This window comes from Struthio camelus, chromosome 3, assembly GCF_040807025.1.
Source record: "Struthio camelus isolate bStrCam1 chromosome 3, bStrCam1.hap1, whole genome shotgun sequence".
NCBI lineage: Eukaryota > Metazoa > Chordata > Aves > Struthioniformes > Struthionidae > Struthio > Struthio camelus.
This window is the reverse complement of record NC_090944.1, coordinates 19909126-19925088: the sequence shown is the minus strand read 5'-3', so window position 1 is coordinate 19925088 and position 15963 is coordinate 19909126. Positions and strand designations below refer to the sequence as shown.

The window sequence follows — 15963 nt, the reverse complement described above, 5'->3', positions numbered from 1 at the left end:
AAAGTTTTTCCACCACCATTGGAAAAAACAAAGAGAAAGACAACAAAAAAGGAATGAAGAAGTAAAATGGAGAAAGGAAAAAAGAAGGTTGAAGGGAGAGGGCCCTAGCCTTCTCCTACTTTACCCTACCAAGCAAAAAAACTCAGCCAGCCAACCCACCAAACAAACAAACAAAAATCTATATCGGTAGGGGGAAAAGGAAAAATTACATACAATCCTTCCTTGCCATTCTTTTTTGGCACACTTTTCCCACTGAATGAACCTATATTCCTTTATCTCCCTGACTATACTTTCCCACTGATTTTTAAGAAGACATAGCACTGTAAAGCCCAATGTATTTGCCACAAGCAAGAATTCCTCTTGAAAGGTAAGCAAGGCATATTTTATATCCAATGTGTAATTACTGTATTAGTAGACTGCATAACAATAGCTGCTGCACTCAGCATTTCCATGTAAATTGCCACTTACATATTGTCATCCTAAGACCCTACTTTAGGCCTATTCTGTTACAGGCCACGCTGTCATTTCAGATTAGTCTGAGTTAGTGAAAGTACCAGGAATTTCCTGTCTCAGTCATTATTCAATACCTTGTACTCCATCATCTTCTATTATACAAGCTTCTTCAATAGATAATATGTTTCAGAATAAATGTAAAATACACCTTCCAAAAATGGCGTATGCCTAATGCACACCTATGTTTGCCTTCTCTTCCTAAAAAGAGTGTCAATAGCTCAGTAATCAGTGAGTAGCTGCCACTGAAAAATTTCTTTTCTGCTGCTTGACTGAAGGTCTGGTATGGTTCACATATTACTACAACTATAAAGTCAAATTCAAACTGAAATACTAGCAGTGTTATCTTCTAACAACTCACACTTTACTACCAAACTCAGGACTAAAAAATAAGTAAAAAACTCTAGAGCCCTAAATTCTCTTCCTGGTCCGGTGGCAGATGTACTATTTCTTGAAGTTACTGAATCACGGTGCTTCACAAACCCACTGAAACCTTTTCTTGGTAATAAACACTTCCTTATCATTGAAGATATGCTATTTAGTGAACTGATGGTGCTATGTCGACGTTATTTTCTTAAGCTAAACAGGAACAGAACCCTATTATTGCCAAAGACAGTTTGTCTTCTTGAACTTAATAACAGAAGTTGTGCACCTACTCTGATTTACTTAAAACAAAGGACGTTTGGTCCATCAAAGACCCAAAGTCCCAAAGTTCTGCAAGTACAGAAATACCACGGTTCTACTCTACCTCTCCTCTATCTTATGACAACGCAAAACCAAATTGCTGTACCTTTGGTTCCTCTGATCCACAGGCGAGGGCGGAGACACCCTCTGTGGATGTAGTTCAAACCACGTGCAAAGCTCAACCGAATGAAACAATTTGTGTCCAGTCAGGGTGCAAATGAAACCCGAGGTTCTGGCCTCAAAAATATATATGTCAATGGGAAACTGAAAAGCTGTGATTTTCCGGGTGCCTGTGCAGCAAGTGACTATTCACTGTGTCTGCGGGTCTGGTGGCCGCGGAGGCAAGCGCCAGCAGGCGATGAAGGGACTGGAAGCAGCGTTGTGGGCTCTGCCCTGTGAGGCCCCTGGCAGGCTAGAGCAGAGTGCGTGGGACTGTAGTGGGCAGAGCAGACCAGATCGACTCTCGCCGACAGAGGAGTTGTGGTTCCACTTCCTTTTAACTTCTGAGAAAAAGTACCTAAGGCAGTTACTCCCACTTTGTCCCACAGCTGCGCACTTTGAATTACAGGTGTTTGTGAAGGAAGAACGCTGAATCCATTTGCCTCTAATAGGGCCCCCTGGTCCTGGTGTAACTGCTGACAGATTTTGGCTGAATGAAGGCAGCTCAGGGAAGAAAACCAATAGGGGAAAAACTGGTAAGCCCCCAGGGATGGCAACATTACACAAACTTAAAAAAATCATGCATAAGCAACATTACACAAACTTAAAAAAATCATGCACAGCAGTGCTCAGGGCGTTGTTGTTTCCAGTTTAGATTAGCCAGTGGCAGCTTTACTTTGCATAGGCTCAGCGAATGCTTTAGAGAAGCATAAAAAAGATGTGAGCCATTTCATGGAGGTCACAATCCCTTCCAATGTAGCCACATGTTCACTAGTGCAAACTTGCAGAATTTAGAATATAGAATCACTGGTAAAAATCTTATCTTAAGAGGCTTTAAAACAACAGTTTTACTTTGAGTTAATTTATTCCCAGGAACTTGGAAGGAGTTAATATATTTGTAAAAACTAGTCTGGATGCTCTAACAATGATTGTTCCAGAATACAAATATTTCTGGTTGACCTTTGGCTAGGGCACAAGATACTGTGGGCTGGCTTCATATATGCCACTGATCTTTAACAGTCTTCATCACACAATCCTTTTATGCCAATGGGCAACATTTAATGCCATTCTGCAATATTATAAACTTCTGTAACGCAACAAAGATGATCGTCTTGTAGCCTAAATTTCCCTCCTTATATTTTCCCCATTGTTAGCTGCTAAGCTCATGCCCACCCCAAACAATTAATTGCCCATACGTTTTCCTGCACCAGGAAGCTAGAAACGATCTCTCTCCTTTTCCAGATGAAGAAGCAAATACCAGGGCATGTTTTCAAATGAACATGCAAAAGTCTGTCAGTCAGCTCTCCATGTGAGAGTATGATCACCACTCAGGGGAGCTGCTGTGTTTTAGGGGAAGCACATGAAAAACTGCTTTGTAAGCGAAGATGCTCCTGCAGTCAGCTCAGTGCTCAAACACTGCTTATGTGGAAAGAAGCCATGACACATCAAATACAAAAATAAATGCAATTCTTAAGTCTTGTGATATTTCTTGATGCAAAAAAAAAAAAAGAAAAGTCTGTAGAACGCTAGGAGGAGACAACAGACATTTCTAAACATTGCGGCCCCAAGGAAATTGATCTTTTCTAAAGGAAAGAGCAATGCAGGAGCATACTGAAGGAAGGTGCTGGAAGTTACAGTAATGCAGGTCACATTTTGACACGCACAGTGAGATGCTACGACAGCATGTTTCTGTCCTTCACAGCTTGCAGACTAGGTGCAAGGGAGATATCCAGCGGGCACAGTGGTGGACAAGCATGGGATGGCCAGGCCAGTCAGTAGTGATATTTCTGCAGGATCTTTGAGATTTTATGCTGAGATCTCCAAATGACCCACTAAGATGACCTCATTTGTGCTCAAGAAGGATTCTGCTCACATTTCTGTATTTGGATAATTCTAAGATTTTCACTCTGCACTTAGTAGTAGGGAACACCGCATTACTGCAAACTTTCTATAACTAAATGCCATTCTATGCAGGTCATTACTTTCGATCTTAGCATACTACTGTTTAATTATGTTTTTCAAAAAATGCACAGAGCAGAAGTGAGGTTTGCTGCGCACAAAATGGAAGGGTTCCTGTAATATCTGGACAAACCATATTCTGCAGCGATTAACACTTCTCTGATTAATGAAGCAGGAAGATGATAAACAACTTTTTATTAGTGCAACTATATATTGTTACATGGAACAAAAATAACTCTTTCTGCACAGCGAAGTAACTTAAGGGAACATAGAAAACATAATCAGAGAAATACATTTTCTTAGGATTCCTTCAGTCTTCACAACTGAGAGGACTTGTAAGACTTCAAAATTACTACCAGGAACACAATAGCATGGTAAGTCTTTAAGCTGACTCAAAAAAGGTTTATTTAATTCTTTTGCTTAAAATATGTAATCAATTCTAAAAAAACAGAGGAGAATTTTCTGCAACATTTTTGTGTGTTTTTTTTCAAGAGAAGATTGATTAGAAAAAAAAAATTGAGAGAAATGGTTAGCAAGTGGAAATCTATCTTTTCTCTAAATTCTGCCAATTAATTATGCTGTTGATAGAGTAGATGTTTTCAGAAAATTTGCAAAAGTTTGCCAAAAGGGATAAAAATATTTTTCGTTATATCAAACTTTTCAGTGAAGGAATAAACCTCCACATTCCTCCCTGGCAGTTTTCAAAACGATACAATTAGGAGTGCCAAAATATTCAATTCCCAAAGGTCCGCGTGGCTGCAGCTTTGTAATCGCAGCGAGCCTAACTTCTTGCTTCCCTCCGCCTTTGGTTGATATATGAGGACACAGACAACTACGCTGGGGCGTAATACTGAGCAGAAATCACGTTCCTCTGTGGGGAGGGCAATCCACATTTCACCCCATACGGGCTGCAAACGAAGCCGTGTGTTTGCTACTTCAGCATATCAGCAGTAATGAATCAATAGCAGATCAGTCACATTCGTTTTGTCACGATCTGCGTGGTACGTGGCACCGTCGTTACCCAAAAGCAAGAAGGTAAAAGCCGACCGGCCGCAGCGGCAGTGCTCGCTCCGCACCGGGCAGCCGGAGCCGGCACCAGCCCCCTTTCCCCGGGGGCTGCCTCCGCCCCCTCCTCTGCCCCCCGGTCGCACCGGAGAGGGGACGCTCCCGGTAGGCAGCTAGGGGCTGGGAGAGGTCCGGAGGGCACCCCAGCTTGCTTGGGGACGGGGCCCCTCGGGGCGCGGAGCAGGACCCCCCCGGCAGGGAGCGGGACCCCTCGGGGCGCGGAGCGCGACCCCCCCGGCAGGGAGCGGGACCCCTCGGGACCCCCCGGCAGGGAGCGGGACCCCTCGGGGCGCGGAGCGCGACCCCCCCGGCAGGGAGCGGGACCCCTCGGGGCGCGGAGCGGGACCCCCCCGGCAGGGAGCGGGACCCCTCGGGGCGCGGAGCGGGACCCCCCCGGCAGGGAGCGGGACCCCTCGGGGCGCGGAGCGGGACCCCCCGGCAGGGAGCGGGACCCCTCGGCAGGGAGCGGGACCCCTCGGGGCGCGGAGCGGGACCCCCCGGCAGGGAGCGGGACCCCTCGGGGCGCGGAGCGGGACCCCCCGGCAGGGAGCGGGACCCCTCGGGACCCCCCGGCAGGGAGCGGGACCCCTCGGGGCGCGGAGCGGGACCCCCCCGGCAGGCAGCGGGACCCCTCGGGGCGCGGAGCGCGACCCCCCCGGCAGGGAGCGGGACCCCTCGGGGCGCGGAGAGCGACCCCCCGGCAGGGAGCGGGACCCCTCGGGGCGCGGAGCGCGACCCCCCCGGCAGGGAGCGGGACCCCCCCGGCAGGGAGCGGGACCCCTCGGGGCGCGGAGCGGGACCCCCCCCCCCGGGGCGGAACGCGATGGCCGGAGCGCGGAGCGGGAACCCGCAGTTGCGGCTGCAGCTCGGCCCGGGCCGGCGGAGGCTGCGCGGCCGCCCGGCGCCGCCGGGGAGGTGGCGGGCAGTGGCGGCGCCGGGACGGCAGCGGCGGCGGGCAGCGGGGAGCCGGGGTGGGGACTGGCCTGCGCCCGCCCCTCCCGCCTCGCCCTGCGCGCCGTGCCGGCCCCGCGGGGCTTGGCCGAGGCGGGCGGCGCGGAGCGGCGCGGGGGCAGCCGGGCGGCCGCGCCGGGCTCCAGGTAGGCAGCGATGCCGGTGCCCCGGCTCGGCGGAGCGGAGCGGGGTCCCGGCCGGGCGGCCCCGTGCGCGGCTCGGCTCGGCTCGGCTCGGCTCGGCTCGGCTCGGCGGGTCGCTGCCCCCGGGCGCAGGGGCCGGTTCCGCGGGCGGCGGCGGCGGCGGCGGGGCGCGGGTCCGACTTGCCGGGGCGTCAGCACACCGCGGCGGTCGCGTTGGGCCTGAGGGAGCCCCGAGCCCCGCGGTGGGGATCCCTGCCGCTCCCTGCCCCTCTCCCGCGCCGGCGGAGCTGCTGGGCGGAGGGTCGCGGTGAGGGTCCCGCCGCGACCGGGGTCGCTCTTGGCAGTGGCCTGTGCGGAGCGGAGCAACAGACGTGGCCCTGAATGAAACCCTGCGCGCTGCGGAGCTCCGCCGTGCCTCTTAAAAACACGTTTGGGTAAAAAGTAAAACTAGGTTTAAGCGACCGCCAATCGCTACAGTAGCCGGTGCAGCTAGGGAAATGCGAGAGAAGTCTCTTCTCTCTGCGTGGCAGATTTAAAGCAGGCTTGCTAAGTTGGAGATAGTTCCCCTGTTTTTAGATCAAGGTGAATTTTAAAGGATTTTCCCCGTTTTATGATTAAAGACTTCTACGTGCTCTGTAAGACCATGAAAGTCCTCACTGCTCATTTTCTGGATTTTCTTGTAGTCTGAGGCAGTCCTGTGTCAATACTATCTGTCTTTTGCCTAGTGCAAAGCACAACTGCTGGTGATTCTGGACTCTGAAGCAGAGTATCTGCTGGGGAAGATGCACCTCAAGATCTGAGCAGCAGCAGTGTATCGATTCCATTAGCAGAATTTACAGATCTACTGACAGATCCCTTTTAAACACAGTCTTTCCCAGAATTAAAGTTCTTGTCAGAGCATCTGTCGCTAGTCTAGGCCAATAGATGGCATAAGTTATTCAGACTAACTTCCTAAGAGCGCAGAGAATACAGTGTGCATGAGCCAGGATTTTTGGGGGCGGTGTACGTGTCACATTTTGAGTGTCTGATTTGTGATACCTTGAGAAGGTCCCATTTCCAGATGCATGCCCTGGACTATGCATTCTTATTTTCCTCAGTCACAAGTGCAACATTTTCTAAAAAAATCATCACTTCAGGAGGCGGTTAGGGTTAAACCATCCCCAGTTTTGATAGGAAGTGATCAGTGCTCATATCCTAAACTCAGCAGGAAGCCAAGGTGGCTTTTCAACTTTGCAGGGTGCATTTAGTGTCTGCTGCTGGGGGCAAACTGCCCATTGCAGCAGTGTTGAAGTTAACAGTCATTTGTGATGAGATGAGGCTTTTTTGTGTGTGTGTGAATGTTATCCTCTCCTCATTTCCTTGTATTTTTCTAGATTTCACTGCTCAAAAAGGTAGTACTTGGAGAAAAAAAGACAACTGGCTAATAAGGAAAAAGTTGCTCAAATTCTGTATCTCAGCTTTTACTGAGACAACACTGTGCATAGGTGAAGGATTTCATGTTTTGAAATTGTATATATGATTTGCATGTATGTAGGTAGCTAAACGATGATGAAAGAGCTTTTAACTGACAGTAATCATACCTGGCTTATATATGATGCTTGTTATCTGTAGAAATATTTCTTTTTTATAGAGAGATACAGTATCATTATTTCTGTTTTTTTTTTATCTTGTAGAAATGGGAGGGAATGGCAAAGATCCACAAAGAGTATCAAAATTTCCTAAGTCCCAGTAGTGCTTTGTCTGTTAGACCTTCTTTATGGAGGCTGAAAAAAACTTGTTCAAGTTGATCTTAAAATAAGCAAAACCTATATGCATTTATAGTAGAGGACATTAAAGTTATTTTCAAAGAGGAGCAAGTGTTTATTCTTCCTTGAATGCCTGTATCTAAAAGTATATGTGATGTTATCAGTCTCAGTTAGTGCTAAGCCAGCCCACAGAAATGGTAGCAGCCCTTCAACTTCCTATTTGTGAGTGTAAGCAGTGGAAAAGGGAAGAGTAGAGGTTTTTAGTTATATTGAGGCAAACTCCGGCAAGATCCCTAGAGTTATTTCAGAGACAAATGAAATCAGGCTTTTGCTAAGATGTTCTTTGTACAAACAGAGGGGGTCCTAAGAGAGAATCATTTCTTTGCTCACCTTTTCACTTAGCAGATTTCCCAAGGCAAGAAGAATAAAACCACCTCAAACCTTAACAGATGGTAAATCAGGATTAAGTCACCACTGTCACCTTTATTGTGGAATTACAGCTAAAGGCAAGGTAAGATCAACCATTAGTACTCAGTGCCAAGACTATGGGCTAGGTTCAGCCTCAGTGTAACACATGGTTCAGCGATGGCAGAGCTGGGCTGCAGGAGGCTCCTTAGGCTACCTAGCAGGAGGGGAGGCTCAGCCAGGTGCCTCTGCTGAAGGTACTGAACTGAGCTCTCCAGTGAAGCTGGCCTTCGACACATCTCCTGCTTCTTTCCTGGGATGACTTCCCTTGTCTGCCATCACTGCTCTGGTGGCTGGATGTTGTTTGCGTCCTTCCTCTGTGCCAGTTGAGTGAGCTGAGCCTCACATATCTGGGCAGCCTCAGGTAAAATAAGTGTGGGTTAGCAAGGAGCACGTGTGAAACGCAGGTGCTCTGTGGTATCTGACTCAACCAGGTGCTAAGTGAGAAGCAGGCTGTAGCCTGTTGGCTGACACCTTTCCTAACAGCCTGGCCTTCCTCTTGGTCACTTTAAAGCAGATTTTGGCCATGCTTGTGTATTGCCTTTTCTCCTCCTGGTATCCCTCTCCAGTTAAGCCTATTTGTTTGCAAACCTCCTGTCCAAAGGCTCTTGATTTAAAGAGCTTGTTTACTTGCTACTGAGACATGTACATTAAAAAGACCTGCCCAAGGCTAATGACTAGGAACAAGGCTCAAGTCTCTAAACTTGCATCATTCCCTGCCTTTTCAGTTATGGGATGCCTGCCAAGTTGACATAATGTGCCAAGGACACATAATAAAACAGAGCTTATGAATAAATAAAATGTATTCCACTAACCTGTGGATATTTTCTTCTTATCTTGCCTTTACCCCATCTCTTTGTTTATCTTTCTTGCTCTCCATCCATTTCTTCTGTTTAGCTTCTCCTCCTTTTCTAGAGTTTGCTTTTTCCTTTTTAATTTATGGGGTCATCTTACTTTTTTCCGGTACTGCTTCTTTCCAAGGGGAGAAAAAACACCTTCAGGAACCAGACAAGCTGCTGTCTGATTGCCCTTGTCTGGTTCTGGGTAGAGGGCCAAATCCCCAGCTGATAGAGGCTGTCCTTGACCTGTTAAATTCAATGATTCTGCACCAGTTAATGTCTGAATATCTGCTCCAAGGCTTAACCCCAGTTTGCTTTTATTTTTTACTGTTTATCCTTTGCTGTGTCCTGTTTCCTTCTGGTCCCTTTTATTTTTCCGTATTCTACTGATATTCCTTCCCTTTATATTCTGCTTTCCGTTATATGTGCATCTGCTCTGTTCTGTATCTTGTCTTGTACCATTAGTCATAGTTTATCTAAACTCTTTCCAGTAATGTGTTAAACTGCTGTCATCTGTCTTGTGTGCATAACTTTCTCACCTTTTCTTAGAAGGGAGATTCTGTATGTGACAGTTGTTCGTAATGAATTTGTTTTCTTTTGTTTTCTGTTCTGTTGTAGAAAAGAGGACTTTGTGTATCTTGCTTGGAAAGGAAGATGGTGCTGACTATGTTGGTCCATAGTTTCTGAAGGAGTTTGTTCCACATTTATGATCTTGTTTTTAAGTGGGATTTGTCTCCTGCAAGGAAGACCTTCCTTGTGTTAGAAACTACCATTGTGACCATCATTCTTGTTCTGGAGCTTTTTGTTTACTCTGAATCCAGACTATTCACAGAGTTACAGATAAAGCCTGAGACCTTGAACTTGATGCGCTAATCTGCAAGGAGCTAGGATTAGTGTGGAGTAAGCATGGTGGTTTTGTGTGGCTTGTAAAGGCAAATTTGCGTGGCTGAATTTTTGGTAACGTTGATGTGAAGGAGGGTGAAAAGCTTCTCTCATTTTGGCTCCTCTAAGTCGAGATTTGGTAGAGTAGGACTTATTTTTCCTTTCACTCTTGGTCTGCTCTGTTCTGCTGTGCGCTCTACTGTGGATACTGCCTTCCAGTATCATGCTTCCCTTTTACTTTTCCATAGCTTTTCCGTTTCCCTAACTGATGTCTGTCCTGCCAGGTATTCCCAATGTCCTCAGCCTTTGCTATAATTTTCTGTTCTCCATTCCTTCATCCACAAACTTTCCTGCTCATCTTCTCCCCCTTCAGCCTGCTGTGGCTTATCTTATTTACAATTTTACCTTCCCATCCCAGGAAGTTTACTCTAGGTCAGTTGCCATCCCTTCGAGGTAGGTGTATATCTTAAAGATTAAACTTGGCCAGGGAGAGCTGCCTGACCTCTACATCCAGCAGAACTGATACAAATGATGATGGCAGTCAGGCAACATTAGATGCCTTTTATCTCTGGCATGTCCCCTCTCTTGCCCTGCGAGGGGTTGTGCTGGCAAGGCATGGGTGTATGTGCTCTGCTGGAGCTGTGTGCTCTCTGTTCCTGGGACAGCTGGAGTGGCATGGGGGTAAAAGCTAATAAATGAACTTTTCTCTATTCCCTTTTTTGGTAATGTTTTTGTCTTACCAGGCTTTCAGTAAAAACCCGCAAAGGGCACATGGACAAAGCAATGTGCTGCTGCTTTAGGGAGGACAGGTTATCTATTATCTGACCTAGAGAGAATTTTGCTTTTTTTTCCTTTCCTCTTTTGTACATTTTTCTTTTTTTTTTTCCATCAGCTCAAACAATGTAGATGCCAACTGATATCTTAAAAAAGAGTTAATTCTTGTACATGTTTTATCATTCTAGTTCAGTGCAATTCTAATGACAGGCTCAGAGCTCAGCCTGTGCAGAGGGTTGCTGGCCCCTCTCCTCTTTCACTTCTCAATAAAATAAAAGCAAAGGCAGAGGCTTTATGGGTTTGGAAATGTGGAAGTAGAACATGTCGACTGGCTATGTGACCTTGAATAAGTCACTTCTCATCTCTCAGGTTCTGTTTCCAAAGTATGGAGCTCAAAACATTCACCTCACAGGAATGGCTTAGTTTTAACTTAAAAGTTAATAAAGTGCTATGAGGTTTACGGACAAAGAGTGTCTTGTGTGTAATAGGCTTATAAAGCTTTGTATTGCCAATTCACTGCCCCCATATAGGTGGCATTTTATATGTCTTGGTGCTTTATTCTTTTTCTCTGAGTCTAACTGACTGACTGTTGCTGTTGATGTAACAACAAGCAGGTTGTCTTTGGGAGACAGAAAACCAACCCGGGAAAAATCTTTGAACAGCTTTGATTTGCATGGAGGAGGTAAGACATGGGCTGGATAGTTTGATTAAAAACTGGAGGTGTAGCTCTTCTGATGGCTCGATGCTTCTCTGCCACCTCCTCTCCTCGAGCTAACAAGAGCTAATGCTGCTTCTCATGGTATTAACTGCTGTGGAGACACCAGCTGAGAAATCTCCCTGATACTGAGGGAAAGCATATTGCACACAGCGATGAGATTCTTGCTCTTAACTTTACTGGGAGAGGAGCTGACTTCAAAGTTTGTAAGATATAATGATAAAAGTGCAATATTACTTTAGTTTATGATTATTGTTATCAGTATGTTTAAAGGGGGGAAATTGGATTCTATCCCAAAGAAGACTTATTTTTATTGAAGGTTTTATTACATCTTTTCTCTTTTTTTTTAGTTAAAATTCTTTAGTTATCTGAATCACTGTAACTGCTGATTTAACTGGATTACAATTCCAAAGCTGCTTTGTAATTTTATGGACTTTGTTTATTGCCAGTTGAAAGAAGAGCAAACAGGGCCATAAGTTAGGTTTTGATTTTGAAAATAACCAACTCATTGCTGCAGCACTTATTCAAGTCACCCCTCCATGTCTTAGCCCCAGCTAGTGACAAGCACTGAATTATGATTTCAGCGTGTCATTTTAGTAGCAGACATCTTTTTCCTGAATAAGCTGGACGCAGGAGGATTCTGCCCTGTATATTCTTCTTAGGCTTAGAAGCTCTGTATGCCTCCCTGTCCCTAAGACAGGCAGTGTTTACACTGCAAAGGACAGCTGGCATGGATCAGTGCTGCTGTTTGTAACTCACCCAAGAAACTAGTAAAAACTTGAGCTAGGGGTGTAGCGTGGGCCTTTGCTGGTACTTTAGCTCAGTTCCATTGGTATGGAAACACCGATGGTATTCATGGCCTTGGCATTTTTTGTAAACTATTCTTTTCGGGGAGTTGTGATTTGGTCTTATCGTTTGCTGTGTGTTATGTCATGCAAAGAGTTTTTCCTCCTTTAAATTTTGATTAATTTGTTAGGATGATAGACTCTAAGCATGAAACTAAGGACAAGGTATCCCTTTGGGTCACACAGTGTATTTAACACTCAAATAAGAAGTGTTGTGAACCTGTGAAGCTTAAAAATGAGGAGAGCCTAGTCTCCATGCGCTTGCTGCAGAGTGCTCGTTCCTGCCTCTCTGTATGGGGTGCTCCATCCAACTTCTGTCTTTGAAGTCAGCTTTTCCGGTGCCTTTTGTCAGTGCTGGTGGCAGAGGATGTGTTTCTGCCTTCCTAAGCTCTCAGGTGTCCGTGCAACTGAGCAAAAGCTCTAACTGAAGGAAACAGTTAGGCGCAAGTTTATTCAGAAGCTTATGAGAAGTCTGGTGTAACTTTAAAGTAACTGTTTTTGCTTGTACATCCAACTTTATCTGAAACTTTTGGATTAAATCCCAGTTGGCATCTCTGGCAGTTGCTGGCCGTTGAGCTAAGGCTTGGATCTTCAGATGCATTTGTCTCTTAGTGACAAATCCTAGTGATTTCAGCTGGTATCAAGTGTTTAAATATTCAGATATAAAGACTGAACTTTAAATAACTGAGGGGCCTCTGGGGCCTATGGGAAACTGCTGCACAAATAAAGCAAGAGGAGGAAGCCTTTGCACCTCTTCCTTTCCTGCAGGCCGAGTCGTTCTGCAGCATCCTGCTGTGAAGCACTGTTGGATGCTGGTTGCTCGCTTTGAAACTTGTGGCATTGCCTTCATTCTGTCATCGTTTATCTCTGTTCAGTTTTATTGAGGACACACTTCATTCGAATGTAGGCCGAAAGAAAGAAATGTAATTTCAGGTGTCGTCCACTTCCTCCCAGAGAATTCTAGATGAACTCTGCTGGTTAAAGCCAAACTGGATTTTGTTTAAAGCGGCATTCAGTGATACTTTACTTTAAGCAGCTGCTTGTAAAGGGAAACCAAAAACTTAAATATATATTGTTCTTAAATCAGTTTCTTCAGATGCACTGGATGTGCTTAACTAAAGCTGACTCTGGCTCTGAAGTTATTCCCTACTCTAACACTAGGTAGAGTCTCTGGAAATCTATGCTCTCAGCTCAAACCGAGGCTTGGAAAATACTGATCCTGTGGAGGATTGTTTGCTCTCATCCTTAGGGATGTGAGTGGTGAAGTAGGAACACAACCATGCTCAATTTAACACCAAATATTGCAGCAACAGAAAAAAAAAAAGGAAGATTTTTCTCCTTTTGGTGGGTGGATTTTCTCCTTTCGGAGGTCAGGTTCTCAGATCTCTGTCTGAATCTGTCTGTATGAACTGCTGTCATGCTGTGGAATCCCTCTGAAGTCCTTGGAACTTTTTGTGGAAGTTTGTAAATCTGTATAGCTGAAGTTCAGCCCAGGCAAAAACCTAGGAAAACTCTATACTGTCATGTGCTTGCTTCACACGTTTTCTGGCGAATGTCTTTTCTTGCTAAATGCTTTGTGGGGACAGCCAAGTATGCAGGGAAGTATGCAAGCAAGTATGCAGGAAAAACACCTTTGGTTTGTGAGGAAAGGGAGAGCTAATAAATACTCTGATGCACTGGAGGGATCTGTTCAAAAGGACCTCAACAGCCCCGAGAATGGGCTGACAGTAATCTCATGAACTTCAACAAAAAGAAATGCAGTGTACTCCATCTGGGCCGGAATAACCCCATGCAATAGTACAGGCCCAGGAACTGACTGGATAGAAAGCAGCTCTGCACAGAAGGACACGGGCGTCCTGGTAGGCAACAAGGTGAACGTGAGTCAGCAATGTGCCCTTGCAACAAATGCCAACCACAAGCTGGGATGTGTTGGCAAAGTGGTAGCCAGCAGGTCCAGGGAAGCGATCGTTCCCCTTTTCTTAGCGCTGTGTGACCGCGTCTGGAGGACTGCGTCTAGTTTTGGGATCCCCACTAAAAGAAAGACATTGACATACTGGAGTGAGTCCAGTGAAGGACCATCAAGGTGGTCAGGGGCCTGGAGCACACAGCGTACAGGGAGAGAGAGGCTGACAGAGATGCATTTATTCAGCCCAGAGAAGACAAGGCTCAGGGGATATCTTTCTTCTATCTACAACTGCCTTAAGGGTGGGTATAGAGAAGACAGAGCCTAACTTTTCTCAGAGATGCACAGCAATGGGAGGAGAGGCAAAGGACCCAAATGGGAACACAGGACATTCTGATTAGGAAAAGCCTTTTCATTTGGAGGGCAGTCAAACACTGGCCCAGGTTGCCTAGAGAGTTTGGGCAATCTCTGCCCTTGGAGACATTCGAAACTTGGTTGGCCGTGAGCAGCCTGCTCTACCTAGACCTACTTGGAGCATTGAGTTGGACAAGATGACCTCCAAAGGACCCTTTGAATGCAAATTACTTTTTGATTCTACCTGAATAGTCAAGGAGAGGGATGGAATAAAGTGATGTCCACTGTAGAAATGGGTGAGCATATGCCTCAAAATCTGTGCTTCAAGAAATGTGAGTCTTCTAGAGGCTGAAGTATGGATGAGCTTGCACAGTTGCCTCATGTCCCCAGAGCCTGGCCTGCATCTCATGCTTCTTTCACACAGTGCTACAGTTTCCCTCTCCCACTCTGAGATGGTACCTGATGGACACAGCTAGCTGGTTTCATCTGTAATTTGCCAGATCAGCTACTCCAATTGCAGGAAGACAGTATCCAACTCCTTTTTACATGCAGAGGTTTTTAGGCTCAGTAACGTCCCTCTTGAAGATATCCTTTCCAGCTTCATCCCTATGACATCCCTTAACATGTGGCCTCGTGTCATGCATTCTCACATGTTGTAAAAGTTACTTGGATGCTTTAGAAATGATTGTCAGGTCTAAACAGATTGCAGGACTTACACCAGTGAATTCTGGCGCTCTATTTCAGTGTTGTCTGTAGGTCAAGAGAATGTTTTTTCTTGAACAAGACAGCCTCCTTTACAGAAACAGAAATGCTTCGAAGATTTTTATAGTTTTTCAGTTGAAGGTTTTACCCAAAATACATTCTTGTTGCCTAAGAGACTTTGTAAATATCTTTAAGATTTTTATTATGGTAAAAAAAAAAAAAAACCTTTGGTTATTACTGAGATTAATATACTTTTTTCAAAACATCTGAAAAAAAAGTAACTTTAGCTACTCAGAATGCCAAGTAAAATTAGTTACGTAGTAAAGTAAGAAAGTGAATTGTTAAGGAGAATTTGGAGAGACCCTGTTTCAACTATCCGTCGCAGGGACTCCATTCCAAATCTGCTCATTCAGTATGTGCGCTCATGGGCTGGAACTGCAGTGCAGGATGTTTAAGCAGATGTTAGGAAAACAGCCTTGTGGGGACAAGGGTATTCAAGTACTGCACTGGATTCCACAACCTCTCTGGGCAGTCTTTATCATGGGAGATTAAATAAACATCTGTCAAAACTTGTTTAGGAATAACTGATCCTGCCTTGAGAAAAGGGAGGGATTGAATTATATGACTCTTCAAGGCCTGTTCTAGACCTATTTTTTTTAGTTGCTAGTATTTTAATACAGTAATTATTTTATTTATAAATACAAAATAAAGTGACTGACACAAAACCATAACAGTGTTGTGTGGAGAGAAAAGACAGTTCTGAAGCAGTTTATCCTAAAATTAAGGTTTTACAGCATAAAACTAACAAGGATTAGAAAGTTATGGGGAGCCAGTTCAGTGGTTTAGTACCATGTCATCTGTGGCTGAATTGCCCTTTAGAGAATTTCGAGGCTGTGGCTGAGTGCTAGTGAAGGTGTGATTGCTAGCACAGGCAGAGCTGATTTCAGCTGTGTCATAACAGGTTTTTCTGCTATGATATACTCTAACATAGTCATGGGTTTTATGTTACTGCTTGAAAGCTCAGGAGAGTCTTAAATGGTACATAGGCCTGAGTGTTAGAGAAAACTATCATGTCTAATTGTTTATCCCTTTATGTTAGGTCCGGAGGGGGTGTAATGGTTGAATAAACTGTGCATTTTCTCACCTCTGTCAACATATACCGTCTCAGTGCGACCGCTAACTCTTGAAACTGCACTGCGCTATATATTTGGAGTTTCCACTCTGGCTAAATGTCAAATATTTTATGAGGAAATATTTGAAGATGTGAG

General features: G+C 45.4%; 1 protein-coding gene across 9 annotated transcripts in view; it reads left to right on the top strand.

Moving 5' to 3' along the window:
- The first annotated feature begins 4364 nt into the window (after positions 1-4364).
- Positions 4365-15963, top strand: part of KCNS3 (potassium voltage-gated channel modifier subfamily S member 3) — a 35898-nt gene continuing 24299 nt past the window's right edge. For 3 of the 9 annotated variants that reach the window (XR_011140035.1, XR_011140036.1, XM_068937122.1), the window contains exons 1-2: positions 5408-5474; positions 7619-7727. The gene's annotated coding sequence lies outside the window, so the exon portion shown is untranslated. Of the gene's footprint in view, positions 4483-5398; positions 5475-7618; positions 7728-10790; positions 10859-15963 lie in introns of those variants that run through there. The other 6 variants (XR_011140038.1, XR_011140037.1, XM_068937119.1 and 3 more) reach the window with 4 other exon arrangements.